The sequence below is a fragment of the Diceros bicornis genome, chromosome 10, assembly GCF_020826845.1.
Source record: "Diceros bicornis minor isolate mBicDic1 chromosome 10, mDicBic1.mat.cur, whole genome shotgun sequence".
Lineage (NCBI taxonomy): Eukaryota > Metazoa > Chordata > Mammalia > Perissodactyla > Rhinocerotidae > Diceros > Diceros bicornis.
This window is the reverse complement of record NC_080749.1, coordinates 15,895,798-15,913,732: the sequence shown is the minus strand read 5'-3', so window position 1 is coordinate 15,913,732 and position 17,935 is coordinate 15,895,798.

Here is a 17,935-nt window from a genome sequence, read left to right as displayed (position 1 = left end):
TGCTAAATGAAAGAAGCCAGATACAAAAGGCCACATATTGTATGATTCCATTTATATGAAATATCCGGAATAGGTAGATCCATAGAGACAGAAAGTAGATTTGTAGATTCCAGGGACTTGGAGAATGAGGAATGGAGAGTGACTGCTTAACGAGTGTGAGGTTTCCATTTGGGGTAGTGAAAAAGTTCTGGAACTAGAGAGTGGTGATAGTTGCACAACATTGTGAATGCACATAAATCACTGAATTATACACTTTAAAATAGTTAAAATGGTAGATTTTATGTTAAATGTATTTTACCACAATAAAAATTTCAATTATACTGATGGTGGCACAACCTGTGAACATACTGAAAACCACTGAACTGTACACTAAATGGGTGAATTTTATAGTGTGTTAATTTCATCTCAATAAACCTTTTTTTAAAAGCCCTTTTTAAATTTCCATTTTACTTCAAATAAATTGCAAATTTCTTATCTTGGATAATCTGACCAAGATTAGTTGCACAACACTGTGAATGCACATAAACCACTGTTGAACTGTCATTCTCATTTGGAGCCATTCCCTTCAAATTAAGTAACCTCCAGCCATTTTATCTCCTTTCAGTTCCTATAACACACTGTATTTTCCTTAGTTTAGGTCATTGTACTCACCATTTCCTCTGCCTGGAGTATCATTTCTCCTATTCTCCTTCATGGCTGAATCCTTCTCATCCTGTAAGTTTTACTTTAATGTTATCTCCATAGGTAGACATCCCCTCACCCTGAACAAGTAGCCCTCAAGTTCTGCCTCCTGTGCTCACAATGATTTGACTTGTTCGACTCCTAGTTCATCCCCTTTATACCTCATTCCCAATTTGTAATAACCGACTTATCTGTTTACCTGTTTGACATCTCCTGCTCCCCAACTAGAGTGTAGGTTCCGCGAGAGCGGAGAGCATGTCTACTTCAGTCACCACCAACGGTATCTGGCGCACAGTCAGTGCTTAAGAAATATTTTTAACAAAATAATTAAATTATTAATGCATGCCTCTCACTGGTCCACATTAGAAGTTCACACTTCAACAGATGCTCTGAATAAAGGCACTCCATACACTTATGTGGAGAAGTTTTATTCTGCCTCACCTGTATAGAACACCAACAAATGTTTTTTGTAATAGATGAATGAATGAATGAATGAACACTGGAAATGTTAGCTGAGTCTCTTAGATTCTTAAATGTAAAGGATTTCTTATATAAAGAGTAATATATTTTTCAATTTACTTTAGTTTTCTTAATATTTGAAAATTTTTTCTTTACACCAGTATTTATATATATATCAAAATATGTATATATATGTATATAAATCTAAATCAAGTCCCACATGGCCAGGCTTTGTAACTACTTAAATTATGGAGACAAATTAAATTTTAATTTCTGATATTTTTACAATTAAACTCACTGTGAAAATGGTTAAATATAAAGAAAAATGGATTATAATCACCTTCAGCAGGTTTCTAGGTATATGGGAAATCCCTTAGTCTTTCCATGACTCACTGTTTTCATCTATTAAATGAAAAGATTGGGCTAAATGGATGTTATAGCCTCTATAGGTTCCACTGCTCTAAGGACCTTCCATACAGAAATCCCTTCTACAGATCTGCTGACTGGTTGCCATTCACTCTGTTCAGTTCTCCTACTTTCATAAAAATAAATTAAAAAATGAGCCACCAGACTAGATTTTAATTGTAATGGGAGTTACACTTCTTTTGTTTGTACAATTCCTTATTTATTACTAATTTAAATTATTTTTAAAAAGTCACATACCAAATAAGAATTATATCTTAATATCGCTGTTTGTCTGGGAGCCTTTGCAATTCCATTTTGCAAGAAGATACAGTTCAAATTGAGAATGGGAATTTATATACACTGTAATTAGTTGAGCCTTATAAATTACAGACTTTACATCCTTGTACAGTGTCTCAGAGATTTTGTGTCAAGACGTGAAATGATATAGTATGTCAAGATTTGGGAAAATATATGCCCAAGTGTGACAGTTTAGTTGAAAACACAGCTGTTGAGAAGAAAGACAGGAAAATTGTAGGGTGCAAGAAGCACATTTAGTGCGTTTGGAAGGGCTCTAAAGATATTCACATAGTCTGCAGATTCTCTTTACTGTGTGTATGAGAGGTAAATTTAAGATGAAACAGTCCAGGAATATCTGGTAGTGTTGTCCCTCTTACTTTGAGAACTAACTAATGGCAGAATAAAGAAAGAATATGAGGAGTTGTTGGAAGTGACAAAAAGAACATAAATAAGTTATCCGGAATAGATAGGAAAACATTGATCAAAAGTATTGGAAAAGTTTACATAGGTACTGTGCCTCAGTTATACATTGCCTTTTGTTTTTCTTTCTAAGCATTAGTATTCTAGCCATCCTGCCTTTTAAGAAGACTTTTTGATTGTCTCAGTCAATAGAGACCACACCTTTTCTCCAAAGAACAGTAGCACTTGTGTAAAGCATGTGAAGCCAAGTGCAATCTTGTCTACTTCACGTTTGTGAGACACTTCCCTCATGTGGCTGTCAGCTCTCCGTGAGCAGAGATAGTCTTACAGTTCTTTGTGTGCCCGCAGCACAGTAGTAGTTGCCTAATGCAAAAATGAATACTTACTGCTTAAAAAATGGTTAATTCAGGGCCAGCCCGGTGACATGGTGGTTAAGTGCGTGCACTCCGCTTCAGCGGCCTGAGAGTGCACAGGTTCGGATACTGGGCGCGGACATATGCAGAGCTCATCAGGCCACCCTGTGGCGGCATCCCATGTAAAGTAGAGGAAGACGGGCAGGGATGTTAGCCCAGGGCCAATCTTCCTCAGCAAAAAGAGGAGGATTAGCAAGAGATGTTAGCTCAGGGCTAATCTTCCTCACACACACACAAAAAAAAGGTTAATTCCATTCCATAAATATTTATTGACCACTTATTCTGTGTCCCAACACAGGCTAATGTAAAAATTAGGCATAGTCTAGTTTTTCTTCTATCTCAAAGGGGCATCTAAATGCTCTTTCACATAGATAACATTTGTCCATTTTCAAATCTTGTCGTAGAAAGATGAAGCATTGGGTTTTGAAGGAATGTGAAGTAGTGCTGGAATGTCTCTGAGAGGCACCCTGGTCCTGTTACGTCTCCCTAGAAAGGAGGTGGAATTAATTAATTGACTGATTTGGGGAAGATTGCAGAGTGGGGCAAGGGATGGGCAGGGGTTTAACAACATGAAAGCTTGTCCCTGAGTCTCAGGGAAAAGTGAAAAATCAGTGGACTACTTTAGTAGTATCTTCATTAATGAAGACACAGTATATTGCAGTGCTTTTAAAGCCATAGTAACACAAACGGTATTCCTAATGCATTTATGATGAAAGCTAAGCAAAGCTGAGAGCTCTTTATCCTATGTGGGCAGGAAATAAAAATATGAATCCTTATTATATTCTGGATTCCATGTTAAGCACACCACAACAACATTGTCATTTGCTCTTGTAACACACTTCGAGGCAGGCTTATTTCCCCATTTTACATAAGGTGAAACTTGGACTCAAAAAAGTGATGTCTTTTTCAATTTCACAGAACTAAAAGAAAGCTAAGCCCTCAATAAAGGATGTTCTCCAGCACTTAACTTTCCCAGTTTTCCTTGCTATTGCATACAAGAGTATAGAATGAAGTGGTGTGCATTAATATTCCTGCAACAAATTGTTAAATATAACTTAGAAAAATGTATATGATTTCACTTTTTCACCTAGTGTGGTTATTGGAAATTTAACAGTTGCTACAGAAAAATAGTGGATACTGTTATATTTTCCTCCAGCAGAGAAACAATGAAGAAAAACTATATGGGAGTGACGTCAGCATCATGGCGGAGTGAGCTTTCCCGTGAATTCTTCCCCCACAAAATACAACAAAAGTAACAGCCACAGACCAACAACGGAATCCCAGACAGTCAAAAGCTGGAGCGGAGGGATCCACACTGCCGCACATCTGAGAGCGGAACGTGCTGGGCCCCCGGAGGAAGTGGGGAGAGGTAAGGAGAACTCCGCTCCCTCCCCATCAGACCAGCGATCCGGTCCGCGCGGCTCCCAGAGAGGAGGGAGGGGCGGCCCTCGGCGGGAAACTGTAGCTCTTCGGGCTCTCTCAGCCAGTGGGAAACTCCCGCACAGAGGGCTCAGAGGAGCCACAGGGCTACCATCAACATCTGAGCAACCCAGAGAGTGGATAAAGAGGGGCAAACGAGAAGCCTCCCACGTCAGGGACCCAGAGGGCAAAAGAGAGAGCTCCCCCCTCCCCGCAACCCGGAGTCTGCAGCTCGACCAGATCTAGCGGTCCGAGGCAGACCTGAATAAACTGGACTGGACCCGTGGATCGCAGTGGGGAAAAGAAACAAAACAAAACAAAACAAAACTGCGGATCGCAGCAGAAAAACTGGGGCAGAGCGCAGGGGGCTTAGACTACACAGCCCTTTACCACCACACAGTGGCGGCAGGTGGAAATTGCAACCAGAGACTTCCAGGATGAGGAAAATCAAAACCAACACAGGAACCACAATGCAAAAATATATGAAATCACCAGACCAGAAACAAAATGACAAGCACCCAGAAATCAACCCCGAAGACACAGAAATCCATAAACTAAATGACAGAGAATTCAAAATAGCTATCATAAAAACACTCAACGAAATACGAGACAACACAGACAAACAATTAAATGAGATTAGGAGTTTCTTCACAAAAGAGATTGAAATCATAAAGAAAAACCTATCAGGGCTGATGGAGATGAAGAACACAATGGAGGAGATAAAGGAGAATCTGGAATCTTTAAAGAACAGAGCTGACAATATGGAGGAAAGAATTAGTACTTTAGAGGATAGGAATACAGATATACTCCAGATGGAAGAAGAGAGAGAACTAAGACTAAAAAGAAATGAAGAAAGTCTCCGAGAAATATCGGACTCTATTAGAAAATGTAACATAAGAATTATAGGTATTCCTGAGGGAGAGGAGAGGGAAAGAGGAACAGAGAGCCTATTCAAGGAAATAATAGCTGAAAATTTCCCAAATCTGGGGAAGGAGCAGGAAATACCAGTAAGCGAAGCCAACAGGACTCCTATATATATTAACAGACAAAGGCCTTCACCACGACACCTAGTGGTAAGGCTAGCCAGGGTCAACGACAAAGAAACAATATTAAGGGCAGCTAGACAAAAACAAAAAATAACGTACAAAGGAACTCCCATCAGGCTCTCAGCGGATTTCTCAACAGAAACTTTTCAGGCTAGAAGAGACTGGAATGATATATTCAAAATACTAAAAGACAAAAACTTTCAGCCAAGAATACTTTATCCAGCAAAAATATCCTTCAAATATGATGGAGAAATAGTAACTCTCCCAGATAAACAAAAGCTAAGGGAGTTCATGGCCACGAGACCGCCACTACAAGAAATACTCAAGAAGGCCCTCAGGCCTGAAAACAAGAAGAGAAAGGGAACACAAAGCTTGGAGTAAGGAGAAAAGTAGGTAGACAAAATCAGAGAAATAGTAGATCTTTACCGGAATAGGTTAGCAACCACTTAAATACTAAACTCAAAGATCAAAGGAAGAAATTCACCAAAAATAAATTTAACCTCATCACTGTAAACACACAGCCACAACACAAGATAGAATAAGGTATAACAAGAGCAACTTAGAAGGGGAAGAGGAAAGTGACTGAATTGACTTAGTATAAGGAAATAGGAGGCTATCAGATAATGGACTATCTCATACAGAAGATTTTTCGCCCAAACCTCAAGGTAACCACTAAACAAATAATCAAATTAAAACCACATATGATAAACAAAGAGAAAACTAGAAGAATCATAAGACAGAACAACCAAACTGAATTGGCAGTCCAAAACAAATGGGACAAGAAACAAAGGAAATGCAAAAGAACCAGAAAATAAGTGACAAAACAGCAACATTCAACCCTCATATATCAATAATTACCCTAAATGTAAATGGATTGAACTCTCCAATCAAAAGATACAGAGTGGCAGGATGGATTAAAGAGCAAGACCCAACAATATGCTGCCTTCAGGAAACACATCTTAGCACTAAAGACAAGCACAGGCTCAGAGTGAAAGGATGGAAGACAATACTCCAAGCTAATGGCAAACAAAAGAAAGCAGGTGTTGCCATACTCATATCAGACAAAGCAGACTTCAAGATAAAACAGATTAAGAAAGACAAAGAAGGGAAATATATAATGATAAAAGGGACACTCCATCAAGAAGACATATCACTTATAAATATATATGCACCCAACATAGGAGCACCAATGTACATAAAACAACTATTAACAAACCTAAAAGGAGAAATCAACAACAACACAATAATAGTAGGGGATCTTAACACCCCACTTACAGCAATGGATAGATCATCCAGACAAAAAGTTAATAAAGAAATATTAGACTTAAATGAAAAACTGGACGAGATGGACCTAGTAGACATATACAGAGCACTCCACCTAAAAACAGCTGACTACACATTCTTCTCAAGCGCGCATGGAACATTCTCTAGGATAGACCATATGTTGGGAAACAAAGCAAGCCTCAATAAATTTAAGAAGATTGAAATCATAACAAGCATCTTTTCAGACCATAAGGCTATGAAACTGGAAATGAACCAGGAAAAAAAAACTGGGAAAGTGACAAAAATGTGGAGATTAAACAACATGCTACTGAACAACCAATGGATCATTGATGAAATTAAAGGAGAAATCAAAAACTATCTGGAAACAAACAAAAATGATAACATGCCATATCAAACCATATGGGACGCAGCAAAAGCGGTCCTGAGAGGGAAACTCATAGCGATACAAGCCCACCTTAACAAACAAGAAAAAGCCCTAATAGGCAACCTTAAATTACACCTAACAGAACTAGAAAAAGAAGAACAAACAAAGCCCAAAGCCAGCAGAAGGAGAGAAATAATAAAAATCAGAGCAGAAATAAATGATATTGAGACCAAAAAAACAGTAGAAAGGATTAATGAAACAAAGAGTTGGTTCTTCGAGAAGATAAACAAAATAGACAAACCCTTAGCCAGGCTAACTAAGAAAAAAAGAGAAAAGGCTCAAGTAAATAAAATTAGAAATGAAAGAGGAGAAATTACAATGGATACCATGGAAATACAGAGGATTATAAGAGAATACTATGAGAAATTATATGCCAACAAATTGGACAATCTAGAAGAAATGGATAAATTCTTAGACTTATACAACCTCCCAAAATTGAACCAAGAAGAAATGGAGAATCTGAATAGACCAATCACAAGTAAAGAGATTGAAATAGTAATCAAAAACCTCCCAAAAAATAAAAGTCCAGGACCAGATGGCTTCTCCAGTGAATTTTACCAAACATTCAAAGAAGATTTAATACCCATCCTCCTCAAACTATTCCAAAAAATAGAGGAAGATGAAACACTTCCTGAATCATTCTATGAGGCCAACATCACCCTGATACCGAAACCAGACAAAGACAATACAAAGAAAGAAAATTACAGGCCAATATCGCTGATGAACATTGATGCAAAAATCCTCAACAAAATATTGGCAAACCGAATACAACAATATATTAAAAAGATCATACACCATGATCAAGTGGGATTTATACCAGAGACGCAGGGATGGTTCAACATCCGCAAATCAATCAACGTGATACATCACATCAACAAAACAAAGAATAAAAACCACATGATCGTCTCAATAGACGCAGAGAAGGCATTTGACAAGATACAACATCCATTTATGATAAAAACTCTCAATAAAATGGGAATAGAAGGAAAGTACCTCAACATAATAAAGGCCATATATGACAAACCCACAGCTAACATCATACTCAACGGGGAAAGACTGAAAGCCATTCCTCTGAGAACAGGAACGAGGCAGGGCTGCCCACTCTCACCACTCCTGTTCAACATAGTACTGGAGGTTTTGGCCAGAGCAATTAGGCAAGAAAAAGGAATAAAAGGAATCCAAATAGGTAACGAAGAAGTGAAACTCTCACTATTTGCAGATGACATGATTGTATATATAGAAAACCCTAAAGAATCTGTTGGAAAACTGTTAGAAACAATCAACAACTACAGCAAAGTTGCAGGGTACAAAATCAATCTACAAAAATCAGTTGCATTTCTATATGCTAACAATGAACTAACAGAAAGAGAGCTCAAAAAGATAATACCATTTACAATTGCATCAAAAAGAATTAAATACCTAGGAATAAATCTTACCAAGGAGGTGAAGGACCTATACAATGAGAACTACAAGACATTATTGAGGGAAATCTACGATGACATAAAGAAATGGAAAGATATCCCATGCACGTGGATTGGAAGAATAAACATAGTTAAAATGTCTATATTACCTAAAGCAATCTACAGATTCAATGCAATCCCAATCAGAATCCCAATGACATTCTTCACAGAAATAGAAAAAAGAATACTAAAATTTATATGGGGCAACAAAAGACCCCGAATAGCTAAAGAAATCCTAAAGAAAAAGAACAAAGCAGGAGGCATCACAATTCCTGACTTCAAAACATACTACAAAGCAATAGTAATCAAAACAGCATGGTACTGGTACAAAAACAGACACACAGATCAATGGAACAGAATTGAAAGCCCAGAAATAAAACCACACATATACGGACAGCTAATTTTTGACAAAGGTGCTAAGGACATGCAATGGAGAAAGGAAAGTCTCTTCAATAAATGGTGTTGGGAAAACTGGACATCCACATGCAAAAGAATGAAAGTGGACCATGTGCTATCGCCATTCACAAAAATTAACTCAAAATGGATCAAAGACCTGAAGGTGAGACCTGAAACTATAAAACTCATAGAAGAAAATATAGGCAACACACTATTTGACATTGGGTTTAAAGGAATCTTTTCGGATGACATGCCTACCCAGACTAGGGAAACTAAAGAAAAAATAAACAAGTGGGACTTTATCAGACTAAAGAGCTTTTATAAGACAAATGAAATCAGAATCAAGATGAACAAACAACCAACCAGCTGGGAGAGAATATTTGCAAAACATACATCTGACAAGGGGTTGATCTCCATAATATATAAAGAACTCACACAATTGAACAACAAAAAAACAAACAACCCGATCAAAAAATGGGCAGAGGAAATGAACAGACACTTCTCCAAGGAAGATATACAGATGGCCAATAGGCACATGAAAAGATGCTCAACATCACTAATCATCAGGGAAATGCAAATCAAAACAACACTAAGATACCACCTCACGCCCATTAGAATGGCTATAATCACCAAGACAAAAAACAACAAATGTTGGAGAGGATGTGGAGAAACAGGAACCCTCATACACAGCTGGTGGGAATGCAAATTGGTGCAGCCTCTATGGAAAACGGTATGGAGATTCCTCAAAGAATTAAAAATAGAGATGCCCTATGATCCAGCCATCCCACTACTGGGAATCTATCCAACGCACCTGAAATCAACAATCCAAAGAGGCTTATGCACCCCTATGTTCATTGCAGCATTATTCACCATAGCCAAGAAGTGGAAGCAACCTAAGTGTCCCTCGACTGACGATTGGATTAAGAAAATGTGGTATATATATACAATGGAATACTACTCAGCCATAAAAAAAGACAAAATCATCCCATTTGCAACAACATGGATGGGCCTGGAGCGTATTATGTTAAGTGAAATAAGCCAGAAAGAGAAAGACAAACACTGTATGATCTCACTCATATGTGGAATATAAACCAACACATGGACAGAGAAAACTGGACTGTGGTTACCAGGGGCAGTGGGGGTGGGGGGTGGGCACAAGGGGTGAAGGGAGTCATATATGGGGTGATGGACAAACAAAAATGTACAACCCAAAATTTCACAATGTTAGAAACCATTAAAATATCAATAAAAATCAAAAAAAAAAAAAAAAAAAAAGAAAAACTATATGATTTAATTTTACATTTGAAGTAAAGGCTAATCACAGTAGCCTATAAAGTTATTCTCTGGAAACTTGTTCTGTAAAACAAATGTAACTGATTTTAATTAGAGTACATATATGCACAATTTCACATTTAATGCTGAAATGGGAAATTAAAGAATTCAATCTCATTGGCCTTAAGTCAATTCAGAATTAAAAATAACTTCTCACATCAGAGCTTAAGCAATAAACACAGCTTTAAAGTTCTTTGTTTGAGTTTCAGGCTAGTCATTTTTTTTTTCCTTATCATTTAGAAGTTTCAATTTTTAAACCACAGTACCTCCTATATATTCTCTTCCCTCTGCCCAGGAAATAATGCCATTCTGAAAATATTAAGTTTTCAGAAGGTCAAACACAAAAGCAAGGAGGGGAAAGAAACTCTCCAGAGATTTTCTTTGTAAAGATGTTTTTGGGTAATTTCAATTTCTCAGTAGCTCTAGTTCCTCATCTGTAATGCATAGTGCATTTACTATAACTCCTCTCTCTGATAGGCCGTGCAGAAAGCAGTCCTGGTTAGCTTTCATCAGCAATGGGTTGGGTTACCTAGGAGACCTGCTTATATTCAAACAACCTAAAATAGAATACAATAGAAATGTGATTAAAAGTTAGCTAAGTATTCCAATGATCAGGTCTTTCATATTTGGTATATGTTGGATAAAGTGGCTCATTAAGAAACGGAAGGAAAGCATAGAACCTCCTTGCAGAAAAACATTTAATTACTCTACATTGCCTGCAGGAGAAAGTGCACACTTCTTCCAAACTGCTGTTTTGGGTCCTCCATTACTCAAATCGAATTTGCTTCCCTGTGGGGTTTGCGCCTCCACAGTAGAGAGGCCAGGACTACAGACTGGGCAAGGAGAGGTCCGGAGTGTTAATAAAGGGGCACAGCTTCAAGGGTTTTTTTGTTTGTTTGTTTTTCAGAGTAGAGGCAGAGCACAGGACAAAGAAGCTTTTGCAGCAACCTTCCACAGAAGGCTGTGGTGTGGAAACCCCAGGATGAGTGGGTGAATAAAAATGAAAGTATTCATAAGCTTGGAAATGAAACTGAGGTTGGAAACCATCTATCAAGTCAATTGGTCTAGCAAATGGAAAAATCTAAAACAAAATTAAACATTCTGCATTCCATAATTCTCTGATTTGCCCTCTGTTATTCACTAAAGACATTGTTCATTGATCATACGACTCTTCTGCATGGAGGTCAGATACTGCAACACACCTGTTATGATCACCAATGGTGTAGGAGCCCCAAGAAAGTTGAACCTGAGCTAGTAGAGCGAGAAAATGTCAGGTAAATGAAACAAAGCAATTAAAATTGGAAGCTCTCAGCCTAAATATTGACCCCACCACCACCACCATTTTCTTTTTATCTGAGAGACAGTATTGCTTATGGTTAAGAAACTAGACTCTGGAGCCAGACTGTCTGGGTTTGCTGTCTACCTCTGTCACTACCTACCTGTGTGACTTTGCCATAATTACATCTCTAGGCCTAAAATGAGACAAAAATAATAATTACCTTATGATGTTGTTGTGAAAATTGAATGGACCTACAACAATGGAAAAGGCACTATCAATAAGAGGTTTTAATTACACCAGATCTGATGACCTTCCTTTAGCCCTCACCAGAAGTGAACTCTCAAAGTGAAAATAGGGTCAAATTGTCACCAGCTTCATTATCCTCCCTTTCTTTTCCCAACTTCTGCTCTTGTTAATTGGTTTTTTCCATAGAATCCCTAACATGCCTCTAAGTATTTTCTCTGGTGGTGTGATGGTCAATTTTATGTGTCAACTTGGTTAGGCTATAGTCCTCAGTTATATAATCAAACACTATTCTAGATCTCTCTGTGAAGGTATATTGTAGATGTGGTTAATATTGATTCATGGGCTGTGGATAATGATATGACTGGATCTTCAGGGACTTGGAAGAAACACAATTAGAAAATTCATGACAAGGAAGTCTGGGGAGGATGTATGTGGATATACCTCTCTGGATGGGCAAAAAATGTGAAGATATCTGTTCCAATCATTTCTGTATCTCTATTTCCACTGATACTGCAGAGTCTTGATTACTTTAGCTGTATGATAAGCCTTATAATAGGATAGACTTATTCCTCCTACTTTATTCTTCTTTTTAAAAATTGTTTTAGCTATTCTAGTTCCTTTGCCTTTCCATTTAAATGTTAGAAAAATTTTGTGTATAACTACAAAATCTTATTGAGATTTCTATAGGAATTGTGCTAAATCTGTGTGTCAGATTTAGAGAGAACAAAGCTTTGTTCCTGTATGTCAATCTGTATGTCAATTTGGAGAGAACTAAAATTTTATGGTATATTTTTCTATTTTTAAGATATTCTCTGATTTCTTTCATCAGTTTTATAGTTTTCTACAAATAGATCCTATACATATTTTGTTAGATTTATACCTAAGCATTTCATTTTATTTTGGTTTTATATAAAAGGTATTTTTTTTAAATTTCAAATTCCAGTTGTTCATTGCTGGTATATAGGAAAACAGTTGACTTTTCTATCTAAACCTTTATTGTGTGACCTTGCTATAATCACTATTAGTTCCAAGAGTTTTGTTTTGCTTTGTTGTGTTTTTTGACTCATTGGGATTTTCTACATACCCAACTAATTGTATGTATCATGATATATATCTTTCTAGTTCACTACAAATAAATTGTCCACACTTATGGCCAAAGGCAACATCTTCAGTTGTGCAGGAGATCCTATTCTCACTAGTTACCTGAAGTACATCATTCTATCAATTTTTGCCTCTCTTTTATTTGTTACTTTTAGGCATGTGCATGATCTTAGTATTAAAATTTGCTGCTTTTTCTCCCATCTTCAAATAAGCCAAAACAAAAAAATCAAATCTCAGCGTCCTGCTTTCCCATTTTATATACAAAACTTTTTTTTTTTTCTTTTACAACAAAACTCTTTGGAAGACTAGTCTAAACTCATTTATTCTAATTCTTCTCTTCATATTATTCCTTGAGCCCATTCTAGTTGGGTCTACTGTTTCTATCACTCTACCAAAATTGCTCATACAAGGACAGCAATGAGTTCGTAATTACTAAATACGACAGTCAATTCTTATCTACCTCTTGCTTGATCTATCTGCAGCATTTGCCTCTCATCCCTACACATATTTTTAACTTGTATTGCAGACTATCAGCATTCTCCTGGATTTCCTTGTATACTCTGACCGTTCATGTTCAATTTTCTTCACTGTTTTTTCTCATTTCCTGCTCTAACAATATTGGAATTACCAAGGGCTCAGTCCTTGAATTTCTTGGTTATTTTATTTTATTTTTTTCATTTCCATATATACACTTAGCAGTAATAGATGTTTAAATGCAGTTTCCACACTAAAGACTTTACAATTTATATCTCCAAACTGGATTTCATTCTGACTCAAAGATTTATGTGATCAACTTTCTCCTTGACATCCGTACTTGGTTTTCTACCAGGCAGCTCAAAAGAATCTGCCCTAAACTGAACTTTCAGACTCTAATATGTCTTCACTACCATCTGTTCTTCCTATAGTCTTCGCTATCTCAGTTTAAGGCAACTCTATTCTTTATTTCACAATCCTGTGAAATTGCATCTGTTACCTCTTTCTTTCTAGAGGCTAAAACATGCCTGATGCTACACAGGTTTTCAATGTGATAAATTGAACAAATGAATGCAGCTTTTGAAGGATTATAGGTTTTATTAATTATAAAGATAAATATTTGTCCTCTTAAATGTATTTAACTAACATTCTCTTTGCTCTAACTTCGATAATAACACACCTGTTTATGTTTTTTTTTTACATATATCTGGTATTAACTTTTTTCTTTCTTCACTACCAGCATTTATGAGTCGTTTTCTTCTAAGTGTAACTTTTTTAAACAGGAAACAAGATCACATTTTTTTAAACCCTATCTGAGACTAAGCATTTAAATTGTTAGTTTTTTAGATATTCATTTCATTTGTAATTACTGAGATGTTTACATTGCTTCCTGAACATTTATTTTATCTTTTCTACTATTTAAAAAATTATTATTCTTATCTTTTGATGAATTCCTATAGTTTTCATAGTTCCATTTTTTCTCTAATGGTTTAAAAGTTTGACATCTCGTTAATATTTTTCAAATAGTTGCATTTGAAATTTTAACATGTGTATTTAAGATTTAATATTTCTGTGGAATGCCTTATGTTAATCATTTTCTTTATATTTTTACCATATAAATCAAGAATCTTAGCATTTACTTTTCTCTTCCTCCCACTTCCTGCCATCTTTTACATCAGTGGGCTGAAAAATCTATTTTGCCTTGAGATCATCAATAAACTAATCTTACTTTAAAAATCAAAGTTGTCATTTTTTGTAAGTAAACTACTCTTATTTAAACCTAAGTATAAAATATGATGGTTTCGCTGTTTTCACTGTTTCTTGTATAATCTCTCTCTTAGAGTCATTGTTCCTTTTTTCAAAGTGTATCCTCTAGTACCTTTTTCAGATGGGGCAATGGGTAAGAAATGTTGTATGTTTAGGCATGCCGTAAATGTTCTTATTTAGCTCTCATAGTTGAACGTTAGTTTGGTTGAATATAGAGTTCTAGTTAAATATTTTTACTTCAGAAATATAAAGACGTTCCTTCAGAATCTTGTACCTAAGGTTATTAGTGAGAATTTGGTTGTCTATCTGCTGGTTATTCATTTAATACTTATTTCTACTCCCATAGCATCTCCTGGAACTTCCAATGGAAGAACTCCTTGGAGTTCTAAAATTTTATTCTGATATGACAAGGTATGGGTCATTTTAAATGTATTTTTCTTATCTGGGTTGACTATGAAAATCTAAGATCTTATGTTTTCTCCTTAGTTCTAGAGAATTTTAAAAAATTATTTCTTTGTATATCTTCCTACCTGCTCTCCCTACTCTCTGCTGTCCCATTTGTATACAACTAGTATTGATGGATGATGGAATTTTATTCATCCTCTCTGTGTGCTGAAGTTTATTTTATTCTCTCTTTCTCTCTCTGTCTTACACACACACACACACACACACACACATACACACACGTGATGTATTCTGTGGGGTTCCTTGTCTAATTTCCAAACTCACCAATTGACTGTAGCAGGGTTCTTTTTAAAAGCTCATCTCCATTGTACCACTCCTCGTCACAATTTTTATTTTTATTTTATGACTTTTATATTTTTCACTTCAACAATCTTTTCATATCAATATCTATATCAAAATTTCCATAGTGTTTCTAGTCTGACCTCATATTTTGGTCTGAACAACACGAAGCTGATTGTATACAATTTGTTTTCATTCTTCATTTCATTTTTACATATCCCATTTGTTCAGTCCGGTTATAAATCATTCAAAGACACTTCACATGCTTTTCTTTTTTTTCTATCATCGTTTCTTAGTTCTTTTTACCTTTATTGATACAAGATATACAGATGGAGTCATTGCTTCAAAAGCAAGAGCCTACTCTATTTGCTTCCTTGGGTCTTCCATTTTTACTCCTGAACATGAACCTTCCTTCCCAGTCCTAGAAGTGCATCACTCTCTAATTTTTCCCTCCTCCCTGAGCTCCTGAGTCCCTGGAGTTCTGTCTTGTCTATTTTGGTCTCAGTCTTCCAGCGTCTTTCAAGTATTTTGGGTACCAGGAGAACTGGAATGATTGATTACAAATAATACTGCAGTGGCAGGAAATGGAGTTCAGTAAGCTCAAGTCTCATTTGTTCCAACAGCATTTCATTTTCACTTAGAGTCACACACTGGCAGCAACAATATCTTCCAGGAATACTTGGGTTTACAACACAAGCCAGAAAGAGTCATTATCTTGGGAGAAAATATAGAACTTATTGTCTCTAAGAAAAGATTTTTGTTAGGCAATTATTATTATTTACATTTTAAAAACTGCCTTATCTAGATAGCATATGACTTAATAACAGAAATTGCTATAAAAATAACAATGAGTGTAGCAATTTACATCACTAAAACATCATTGTGAACTAGACAAATAGAAACAGATGATGAACAATAATTTTGAATGGAGACAATCTAGAATCAATACTTCCTTTCGGTAGTGACAGTTCAAGAATGTCAAAAAGGATACCAGGGGCCGGCCCGGTGGCGCAAGCGGTTAAGTGCGCGCGCTCCGCTGCGGCGGCCTGGGGTTCGCTGGTTCGGATCCCGGGCGCGCACCGACGCACTGCTTGGCAAGCCATGCTGTGGCGGCGTCCCATATAAAGTGGAGGAAGATGGGCACAGATGTTAGCCCAGGGCCGTCTTCCTCAGCAAAAAAAGAGGAGGATTGGCGGATGTTAGCACAGGGCTGATCTCACAAAAAAAAAAAAAAAAAAAAAAAAAGGATACCAGACCCACAAATAATAATTAAAGTACCTGTATTCACCCATTTATGTTGCAATTATTAAGCATTTACATGCAAAGAGAACTTAGAGCTCCCACAGTCAGAGATATTTGATTTTGCAATAATTATTATGTGCCTGTCAAATGGCCAGGCACAATCCCAACAGTCAATTTAAATCTAATGATTGAACTAATCAGTCCAAGTGAAGATAAGAAAATTGTGAAGAGTTAAAAACAGATTACAACAACAGAAGGAAAAACAAATTACCCAGAGTAGCCATTATAAAAATGTTTGTAATTCCCCTTTAGGAAATAGCACAAATTTTTGTTTTTAAATATTTCTTATAAAATACAAAAAAGAGTTAAGAAAATCTATTTTCAATTATTGTTAAGCAATGACCTTACCTTTGCACTCAAAGTCAACCAAAACATGATTGGGTATGAGATTCACAATTATTTATAAACTACAAATTCAATTATACTCCTTTTGCAGTAAACATTTATTTGTAGAAAGAAGATTATGGATCTGGGACTATAAGACATGGTGGAAGATGTCAAACAGCGTAAAATTTAGTCCTTGCACCAAATGGACAAAAATGAAATTACAATAGTATTCTTGTGGCATTGGCTGTAGTCAAAAGTGAAGATGTATAACAATGGATAGCAAATATAGTGAATATTAGAAACTCCTAAGGATGGGAAATAGTGCCCCTTGAACCTTTATGTGGGTATTATGAAGTGAAAGAAAGCTTGTAGAAAGGAACATATCTCCACATTCTCTTATCTGTAATTCTGAATTTCAATGTCTGAGAAATAAAGTTTTTTTTCATTATTCGCTTGGCAGACCACCTGACCTAACTGAGTGACCTAGAATCCTTATATATCTCACCTAGTGTGGTTATTCACATGTTCAGCTGAAGGAATGGTCAATGGGCCCCTTTCCGTCCCAGTGTTACTTATATACTGTGTATCTTTTTGAGAAATTTTGAAATCTGAACCATACCTTGTCCCAAGTGTTTTAAGAAGGGAGGGTAGATCTGTATTTGAATAGTTAATAAGGAAAGTCATCCAAAGCAGAAGTTGTATCAACTTAAATCAAAAGAATACTATTTTGAGACATTAAAAATACAACTATATGTATCTATTCTCTATATATCAACTGAGCATGTCTCTATAAAGCAGCCAATTATTTCAACAGTCTTGCCATTTACGGCATTAGACGTGTGTGTGTGTGTGTGTGTGTGTGTGTGTGTGTGTGTGTGTGTTTAAGGAGGTTATTTTGAGAACTTGGGTAATATTGATGTAATCATCTTTAGTAGTGATTAATTTCTGTCCAGAGAGTGAATATAATTGGGAAAACTGCTAAAATATATTTAGATGACAGTTCAATGAAAAATGAGAGTTATCAATTGGGATAATGTTTTTGGAATTTAATAAAGGAGTTAAGTAAATGAAGTTATAAGACTGAATTTTGCATTATTTAGTGTTTAAAATGTTTGCCTCTAGATATCAAACAACAAAAGACAGCAAAAACAGGTTTCCAA